Genomic DNA, 9,844 nt, shown 5'->3' with positions numbered 1-9,844 from the left:
AGAGGCTGTTACTCAAGTAGCTGCTGACTGTGTGTGGCGTGCAAACAACTGTTTTTTAGATTAGGCAACTCTCCACCCAATCCAGATAATGATAGCTGTCAGAAACCCAGAAGTATCGGTGCAAGATCAAAACAAATGCCTCCCACAGGTGATGGTATTCAAATCCTAATGATAAACTGCTGAAGCATTCACAACAAATTGCCAGAGTTTGAAGCGCTCATCAAGAGCAATGAAGCTCATATAATATTAGATACAGAAAACTGGCTGCTGAAATTGATAGCAGTGAGGTTTTTGGGGAAAATTTAAGAGCATATTGAAAAGATAGGCAATTGGGAAATGGGAGGTGGTGTATTTGTTACAGCAGACAAGAGCTCAGATCCACTGAGATAGAAACTGAAGCTGCATGTGAGATTGTTTGGTTAGACTTGGTATCAGGGGTGGGCATAAAATAACTGGATTATTCAATTGCCCACGAGACTCATCTTTTGATGTAAGCAAAAACTTTAGAGAAAACCTCAGTTCCTTAGTACTAAGTTCCCCAATCATACTGTAATCATTGGTGAAGACTTAAATCATACAACAATTAATTGAGAAAATTGCTGTTTTGTTAGTGGCAGCCATGTGAGTCATTCTGAGAAGCTTTACTAAATGCCTTATATCAAAACTACCTATAAAAAATAGTTAGGAACACCACTCGTGATGGAAATATATTGAATCTAATGGCAACAAATAGACCTGACCTCTCTAAAGATGTCCACATCGAAACTGGTGTTGGTGACCATGACACAGTTGTGGCAACAGTGATTACCAAACTACAAAGGACAACTGAATTAAGCAGAAATACATTTGTATGTGTTCAATAAACTAGATAAAAAAACCATTATTGTCGTATCTCAGTGAGGAAGTTGAAACTTTCAGCACAGGGCAGGAGCATGTACAGGAACTATGCCTCAAGTTTAAAAGAATAGTTGCCCATGCAATGAATAGATATGTGCTCAGTAGAACAGTTAATAATAAGAGGGGACCTCTTTGGTATACAATCACTGTAAAGAAACTTTTAAAGAAATGGACACTATTACATATTAGGTATAAAATAAAGCACAGGACTGTAGACAGGGAGATGCTGAATGTAAAAAATTTGGCTATCAAGAGAGCAATGCATGATGCCTTCAATGGCTACCATAGCAGAATATTGTTGCGTGAACTTTCAGAGAAGCCAAAGAAATTCTGGTTGTATGTAAAGGCTGTTATTGGCACCAAAGTTAGTATCCAGTCCCTGGTGATTGAGAGAGGAATTGAAATTGAGGGTAGCAAAGCAAAAGCTGAAGTGCATACTCCATTTTTAAATGTTCCTTTTAAAAAACAAACTCCAGAGAATTGCCTCAATTTAATCCCTGTACCACTGACAAGATGAATGAAGTGAGTATTAGTATCAGTGGTGTTGAGGAAGAGCTGAAATTGTTAGAACTGAATGAAGCTCCAGATAAGCTGATGGAATCCCTATACTGAATCTGCAACTGAGTTAGATCCTCTCTTAACTAGATTCTATTGTAGAGTGCTTGAAAAACTTTTCTAACTGTAATCGATCATAGACCCTTCGATCCAAAAATTGTGCCCAGTTCTTGGAAACAGGCTTAAGTCACATCATCTACAAGAAGGGCAGTAGAAGTGATCCACAAAACTTCGGTCCCATATCTCTGACATTGATTTGCTGTACGATCTAAAAACGTATTCCGAGATCAAATATAATGAGGTATCTCAAACATAATGACCACCTCAATGCCAACCAGTGTGGATTTTGAAAACTCTCACTTTTCTCACATGACATACTGAAAGGTTTGGATCAAGGCAAACAGGAAATGCCATATTTCTTGATTTCTGAAAAGGATTTGTCTCAATACCACACCAATGCTTATTGTAAAAAGTAGTATCATATAGGGTGTCAAATGAAATTTGTGATTGGATTGGGGACTTTTGGTAGGGAGGACACAGCATGTTATCTTGGGTGGAGAGTCATTGTCAGACGTAGAAGTAACTTCGACTGTGGCCAAGGAAGCGTATTGGGTCTGTTGCTTTTCATGTTGTGTATTAATGACCTTGCATACAATATTAACAGAAAAATGCAGATTGTGCTTTTATCTACAATGAGGTACTGTCTGGCAGAAGCTCCATACATGTTCCTCAGAACTTGACAAGATTTCAATGTGGTACAGAGATTGAAAACTTGCTCTAAATGTTCAGAAATGTAAAATTTTGCACTTCACAAAACAAAAAAGGGTAGTGTCCTATGACTACAATATCAGTGAGTCACTGCTGAAATCATCCAAATGATAGAAATACGTGGGTGTAACACTTTTTAGGGATATGAAATGGAATGATCACATAGGTTCAGTCTTGGGTAAAGTAGGTGGTAGACTTGAAGTTATTGGCAGAATACTGGGGAAGTGCAACCAGTCTACAAAGGAAATTGCTAACAAAACACTCGTGAGATCACTTCTAGAATACTGCTCAAGTGTGTGGGACCCGTACCAGATAGCATTAACAGAGAGTATTGAACATATACAGAAACAGGTAGCACATATGCTCACAGGCTTGTTTAATCTGTAGGAGAGCGTCACAGAGATACTGAGGGAACAGAAATGGAAGACTCTTGAAGATAGATGTAAACTACTCTGAGACAGTTTATTAACAAAGTGTCAAGAGCCGGCTTTAAATGATTGCTCTAGGAATATACTTCAATCCCCTATGTATTGCTCACACAGGGATCATGAGGATAAGATTAGAATAATTACTGCATGCACAGAGGCATTCAAACACTCATTCTACCTGTGATCCATAGGTGAATGGAACAGGAAGAAACCCTCTGCCATGCACCTCACGATGGTTTGCAGGGTACAGATGTACATGTAGAGGAGAGAGTACTAGAGTAGGAGAACATAAAAGAATATTCATGCCATAAAACAATACCACAGCATACTTAAAAAGGATGCTCTACTTTATGTTTAGAAGACATAAACCTGTCAACAATTTTGTTATTATCCACTTGTTCTTTGGTGGATTAGATTAGATTAATACTAGTTCCATGGATCATGAATACGATATTTCGTAATGATGTGGAACAAGTCAAATTTTCCAATACATGACATAATTAAGTTAATTTAACAACATACTTAAGTTAATATAACAACTTTTTTTATGTTTTTTTTATTTTATTTTTTTAAATTTTTTTTTCTTAATTTATATCTAAAAATTCCTCTATGGAGTAGGAGTTGTCATTCAGAAATTCTTTTAATTTCTTCTTAAATACTTGTTGGTTATCTGCCAGTATTTTGATACTATTTGGTAAGTGACCAAAGACTTTAGTAGCAGTATAATTCACCCCTTTCTGTGCCAAAGTTAGATTTAATCTTGAATAGTGAAGATCATCCTTTCTCCTAGTATTGTAGTTATGAACACTGCTATTACTTTTGAATTGGGTTTGGTTGTTAATAACAAATTTCATAAGAGAGTATACATACTGAGAAGCTACTGTAAATATCCCTAGATCCTTAAATAAATGTCTGCAGGATGATCTTGGGTGGACTCCAGCTATTATTCTGATTACACACTTTTGTGCAATAAACACTTTATTTCTCAGTGATGAATTACCCCAAAATATGATACCATATGAAAGCAATGAGTGAAAATAGACGTAGTAAGCTAATTTACTAAGATGTTTATCAACAAAATTTGCAATGACCCTTATTGCATAAGTAGCTGAACTCAAACGTATCAGCAGATCATCAATGTGTTTCTTCCAATTTAATCTCTCATCAATGGACACACATAAAAATTTGGAATATTCTACCTTAGCTATATGCTTCTGATTAAGATCTATATTTATTAATGGTGTCATACCATTTACTGTATGGAACTGTATGTACTGCGTCTTATCAAAATTCAGTGAGAGTCCGTTTACAAGGAACCACTTAGTAATTTTCTGAAAGACATTATTGACAATTTCATGAGTTAATTCTTGTTTGTCAGGTGTGATTACTATACTTGTATCATCAGCAAAGAGAACTAACTTTGCCTCTTCATGAATATAGAATGGTAAGTTATTAATATATATTAAGAACAACAAAGGACCCAAGACTGACCCTTGTGGAACCTCATTCTTGATAGTTCCCCAGTTTGAGGAATGTGCAGATCTTTGCATATTATGAGAACTGCTTATTTCAACTTTCTGCACTCGTCCAGTTAGGTACGAATTGAACCATTCATGCCACAATATTTGAGCTTGTCTAACAGAATTTCATGATTTGCACAATCAAAAGCCTTTGAGAGATCACAAAAAATCCCAATGGGTGGTGTTCGGTTATTCAGATCATTCAAAATTTGATTGGTGAAAGCATATATGGCATTTTCTGTTGAAAAACATTTCTGGAAACCAAACCGACATTTTGTTAGTACTTCATTTTTACAGATATGTGAAGCTACTCTTGAATACATTACTTTCTCAAAAATTTTGGATAAATCTGTTAAAAGGGAGATTGGATGGTAATTGTTGACATCAGATATATCCCACTTTTTATGCAAAGGTATCACAATAGCATATTTCAGTCTATCAGGGAAAATGCCCTGTTCCAGAGAGCTATTACACAGGTGGCTGAGAATCTTACTTATCTGTTGAGAACAAGCTTTTAGTATTTTGCTGGAAATGCCATCAATTCCATGTAAGTGTTTGCTTTTAAGCAAGTTTATTATTTTCCTAATTTCAGAGGGAGAAGTGGGTGAGATTTCAATTGTATCAAATTGCAAAGGTATGGACTCTTCCATTAACAGCCTAGCATCTTCTAATGAACACCTGGATCCTACTATATCCACAACATTTAGAAAATGATTATTAAAAATATTTTCAACTTCTGACTTTTTGTTCGTAAAGTTTTCATTCAATTTGATGGTAATACTGTCTTCCTGTGCTCTTGGTTGACCTGTTTCTCTTTTAATAATATTCCAAATTGTTTTAATTTTATTATCAGAGTTGCTGATTTCAGACATGATACACATACTTCCGGATTTTTTAATAACTTTTCTTAATATAACACAGTAGTTTTTATAATGTTTGATAGTTTCTGGGTCACTACTCTTTCTTGCTGTCAGATACATTTCCCTTTTCCGGTTACAAGATATTTTTATACCCTTAGTAAGCCATGGTTTGTTTCAAGGTTTCTTACGAGTATATTTAACTATTTTCTTGGGGAAGCAGTTTTCAAATGCATTTACAAAAATGTCATGAAATAAATTATATTTTAAATTGGCATCAGGTTCACGGTACACCTCATCCCAGTCTAACTGCAGTAGGCTTTCCCTGAAAATTGCAATTGTTAAATCGTTGACTGAACGTACTACTTTGGAGGACTGTTTAGTATTGCTGAATGGAGCTATGTCATATATTCCCAGATAGCACAGTAAGCCGGTTTCAAACTTGTTTCCAGATGTAAAGTTCAAGTATATAAGCTTGAATATTCAGGCCTGTTAGTTGGATTCAAGCTTGAAACAAACATCAAAGTTGGCAGAGTTAAAGCTATATTTCAAGCTTGATTTATCAAGTTTGGCTCCAGCTGTATCTACACACGTGGAATACAGCCTGGTATTTACAGCCTGTTTTAAGCTACATAATTATTAATCTGAATTTATTGAACCTAATTAATTAAATAAATATCACAATGGAAATGGTGCGAAAAAAATTATCAAGACATGTATGTTTAAAATTTTTTATTTTCAAAGTGTTTAAAATTGTTTTATTTTAAAATTTAATTATTCTGAAGCCCCTCCAGCCCCAGCACACAGACCAGAGCAGGATCAAGTATCGCTGACTTCTGCTGGTATAATGATCCTGTAACAGGTAAAAGAAAATGTTAGCCATACCTAAACATAAAAAATGTAAAAAGTTGAAACTGATCAACCTAAATATAATTTATGCCCCAGATAAGCAAAAAACTTCAAACTCACTGACGTAGTAAGAATCATTAACTAGTATAAATGTCACTGAGCAAGCAGCTGCTTCTGGTGACTTCATTCCAAAGAGTTTTTAAAGTAATTTGAAATAACTTTTTGTTTGAAATTTTTAAAGTGAAGGTGACATTTGCGTAATTTTGCGATGACTTCATGAAGAAGCCACACATCACTATTTCTAACAGTTTCAGGGCCATTTAATCTGAATTATAAAGAAACAATTACTTGAAATCATATACACCTCATACTGTAAGCTTATAAGGAAACTACCGTTTAGAAAAATGTAGACTTTTATTCTACCCACAATTACTTTTGGTGTGTAAAACTGAATCAAAATTAAATAAAAGATCAAATCAAAATGAATTTAAGAAATTACCAGTTCAGTGGAACTGAAATGTAAAAGAACAAAAAATGTCCTCCTTGTCATATTTTAATATTGCCTTTTATTAGATTTCAGCCACATTACAAATAACAATAAAAGTAAGACATACCAGTAGGCCTTGCAGTATTATTTCACCCAGGAAACAACAAAATTAAGAGCAATTGGAGACCAGCCAAAGCTACGCAAATAAAAAAGACTGACACCTATGTAGTGACTGGTTCTTGATGCACTTTTTCCCATTCACCGTGCCATTACTATTTGCATTCGCAAAGAAACTTTTCACACTTCATGATTATTCATTCATGGTGTGACACGCGCGAGTATTTACAATTAAACAAATGTAATAGGGCGATATATATAAAAAGGCGAGATTTTAAAAAGGTAAAATAACATTAAGTTTTAATTTATTGGTGCCACGTACTAGAGTGTTAGTTTAAAATGACCTCTTTTTGCTGAACAACTTGTAATATGTTTTCTTAGCTGGTAATCCATTTCACTTTCTTTACGTTACGTAATAATATTTAACATTTGTAATATTAACGTACCACTAGAGAAAAATGCACCCGCGTACCTGTAATACACCATATATCTTCTTCAGACCCGGTGTAGCAGTAAGGCAGGGGATGCCACACACTTTCCGAACTATTTTCCAGTATAAAACAAACTTCACAACAGTCAACAATCATTAACGCACGTCACAAAAATAAAATGGCCGTAAACCTAGCAGAGTCAGTGCAAGGCTTATAAACGCTTGTGGCACTTCCCGTGCACGTCTATGGGAGCTATGCTGCGCGCGCGTATGCTGTACAGCCTTCCAGGGAAATTACAGTTTATTTCAAGCTTGGGAAAATTATTTTAATTCAAGCTAAATTTTTACAGCTTGATGTAAACTGTGTAACAGGTTGATTTTTCAATCTTGAATTTTCAACTGAACCTAAACTCAATATCCACCTTGAAATAAGCTGTGTAACAGGTTGATTTTTCAATCTTGAATTTTCAACTGAACCTAAACTCAATATCCACCTTGAAATAAGCTTGAGTGCCAGCTGGGTTGTAACTAGCTGTGCACCATGATCAGAAAGACCATTCTCAACAGGCTGAGCATTTATCTGGTTAAACTTATCTTGGTCTATAAAGAAGTTATCTATCAGTGAGCTGCTATCCTTTACCACCCAAGTAGGAAAATCAATAACGGGTGTCAAATTGAAAGAACCGAGTAATACTTCAAGGTCATTTTTCCTATTACCCTCTTTCAGAGAATCTACATTGAAGTCCCCATAAATAATAATTTGCTTCCCCCTGTCTGAGATGAAAATTTCCTGATGGGGACCTATATACAGTTACAATTATAAATGTGCCTTTATTTAATTTAAGCTCACAGGCACATGCTTCAATATGTTTCTCTACACAAAACTTTTTTGTTTCTATACTTTTTGCACAATGATAACTTTTGACATATATGGCAACTCCTCCTTTCTCCAATGGTTATAATGGGTTTTCCGTGGGCCTAATTGAATGAACTTGTGATTCGAGGTGTGTGTACATTTGCCAGCAAATTACTTCTGTGCCGTTAGTGTTTGTCTGTGCCAGAGAGCAAGGTGCAATGTCTTTTGGACTCCACGTTAGCCCGGTCCAAACGCAACGATCTGTCTGCGCAGACATCGGCGCAGATGTCTGTACATGCAAAAGATCGCTGCAAATGTGGTGTGTTCACACGACACAAACCCCAATCTACTACTCGCCCGCCATCTGTCGGTGTAGAAAAGAAATATCAGTGGCAAGCGACTACGCTCCCCGAAAACGTCAAAATTTAATTCAGTTATTTTGAAAAATAGAAATGGAGGAAGTTCTGTTGTGGTCTGTGTTTGCAACTTGTGTTGCAAAAAACATTCAGACCAACCGCAGGAAACAGAGAAAGCGGTCAAAATGGTGCAGACAGTGGCTGCTAAAGCGAAAGCAGTTTTGTCACGTAAATTTACTGCGAGAGTTGCAGGGCGAACCTGTTTTGTTTTACATAACCTCGTGTTCCATTTCCTCGCACATTGGCACTCCAATTTCATCTTCAGTTGTACTCCTGCTTGGTCTTGGCGTTTCTTGATCACGAAGAAAGCCAAGTAGATCAAAATACCATAACGTTGGCTGGTATACTTGATCTACTCCTACACCAGATCTTCTAGATTTCTGAACTTTGGATAACTCTTTTCGGTAAACAGTTCGCTGACAGACTAATTTACTTGACTTGCCTTCATGAACTCATCCTTCAGGAAAGCGTAAATAGCTTCACATGTGTTGGGTATTATTTCACTCAACGCTTGTTTCGATATTGCAGATGAAAATTCCAAATCATTGTAGCTCCTTCCTGTTGCTAGAAATCTTAATGTTACTGCCAGGCGTTCATGAGGAGAAATTTCCCTTCTCATACAAGTATTTTTCTCATAATATGAGGGGTTACATGCTTTAAGAGATAATTATAAGTTTCGACATCCATCCGCAAATAATTTCGCCAGTTCGCAACGAAATTATTTTTTTATTACCGTTTCTCTCTTTGACGAGGCTCCAACTGCCCGCAATTTTTCAATTAGAGCATTGTATGCTGCTGTCTTTTTGTCTCGGTCACTATATTCTTTACTTTTAATCTTCCACAAACATGGGTGGTTTCTGTATATTTCAATGAATTCACTTACAAACTCTCGAGAACTCTGACGAGTATCAGCCATTTTAATGCCCTGTGCACACAAATACAAACACTAGATTGAGCAAACAGCTGTTTCGCGCCAGATTTGCGACGATCTCCTGTCCACACGCTCCAACTTGTCTGCGCAGATGTGGTCTGAACCGACAGATTTGAGAGGTTTCGCTCAAACCTCCAACTCCAACTTCCAGGTTTGCACACACCTCAGGTTGGTGCAAATCTTCTGTTCACACGCAACGATCTGTCTGCGCAGATGTGATGTGCGCAGACATTTGCGCAGACAGATCGTTGCGTGTGGACTGGCCGTACCCAGTAACCTGCTGGACGATTCTCTGGTCTGAAGAAGGCAATTAATACCATGTTTAGGGCAGCTCTACAGTTTTCTGTTGGATGACTTACTGTGTTTTTTTGTGGTTTTTCCACAATATAATTGAGCACTATGCGTGAAGTATAAATGATATGTTCTGAGTCTTATTAAAGCCCGGTCCACACGCAACGATCTGTCTGCGCAGACATCGGCGCAGATGTCTGTACATGCAAAAGATCGCTGCAAATGTGGTGTGTTCACACGACACAAACCCCAATCTACTACTCGCCCGCCATCTGCCGGTGTAGAAAAGAAATATCAGTGGCAAGCGACTACGCTCCCCGTAAACCTCAAAAATTTAATTCAGTTATTTTGAAATATAGAAATGGAGGAAGTTCTGTTGTGATCTGTGTTCGCAGCTTGTGTTGCAAAAAACATTCAGATGAACCGCAGGAAACAGAGAAAG

The sequence above is a fragment of the Schistocerca piceifrons genome, unplaced genomic scaffold, assembly GCF_021461385.2.
Source record: "Schistocerca piceifrons isolate TAMUIC-IGC-003096 unplaced genomic scaffold, iqSchPice1.1 HiC_scaffold_576, whole genome shotgun sequence".
In the NCBI taxonomy this organism is placed as follows: domain Eukaryota; kingdom Metazoa; phylum Arthropoda; class Insecta; order Orthoptera; family Acrididae; genus Schistocerca; species Schistocerca piceifrons.
This window is presented reverse-complemented; position numbering follows the sequence as displayed.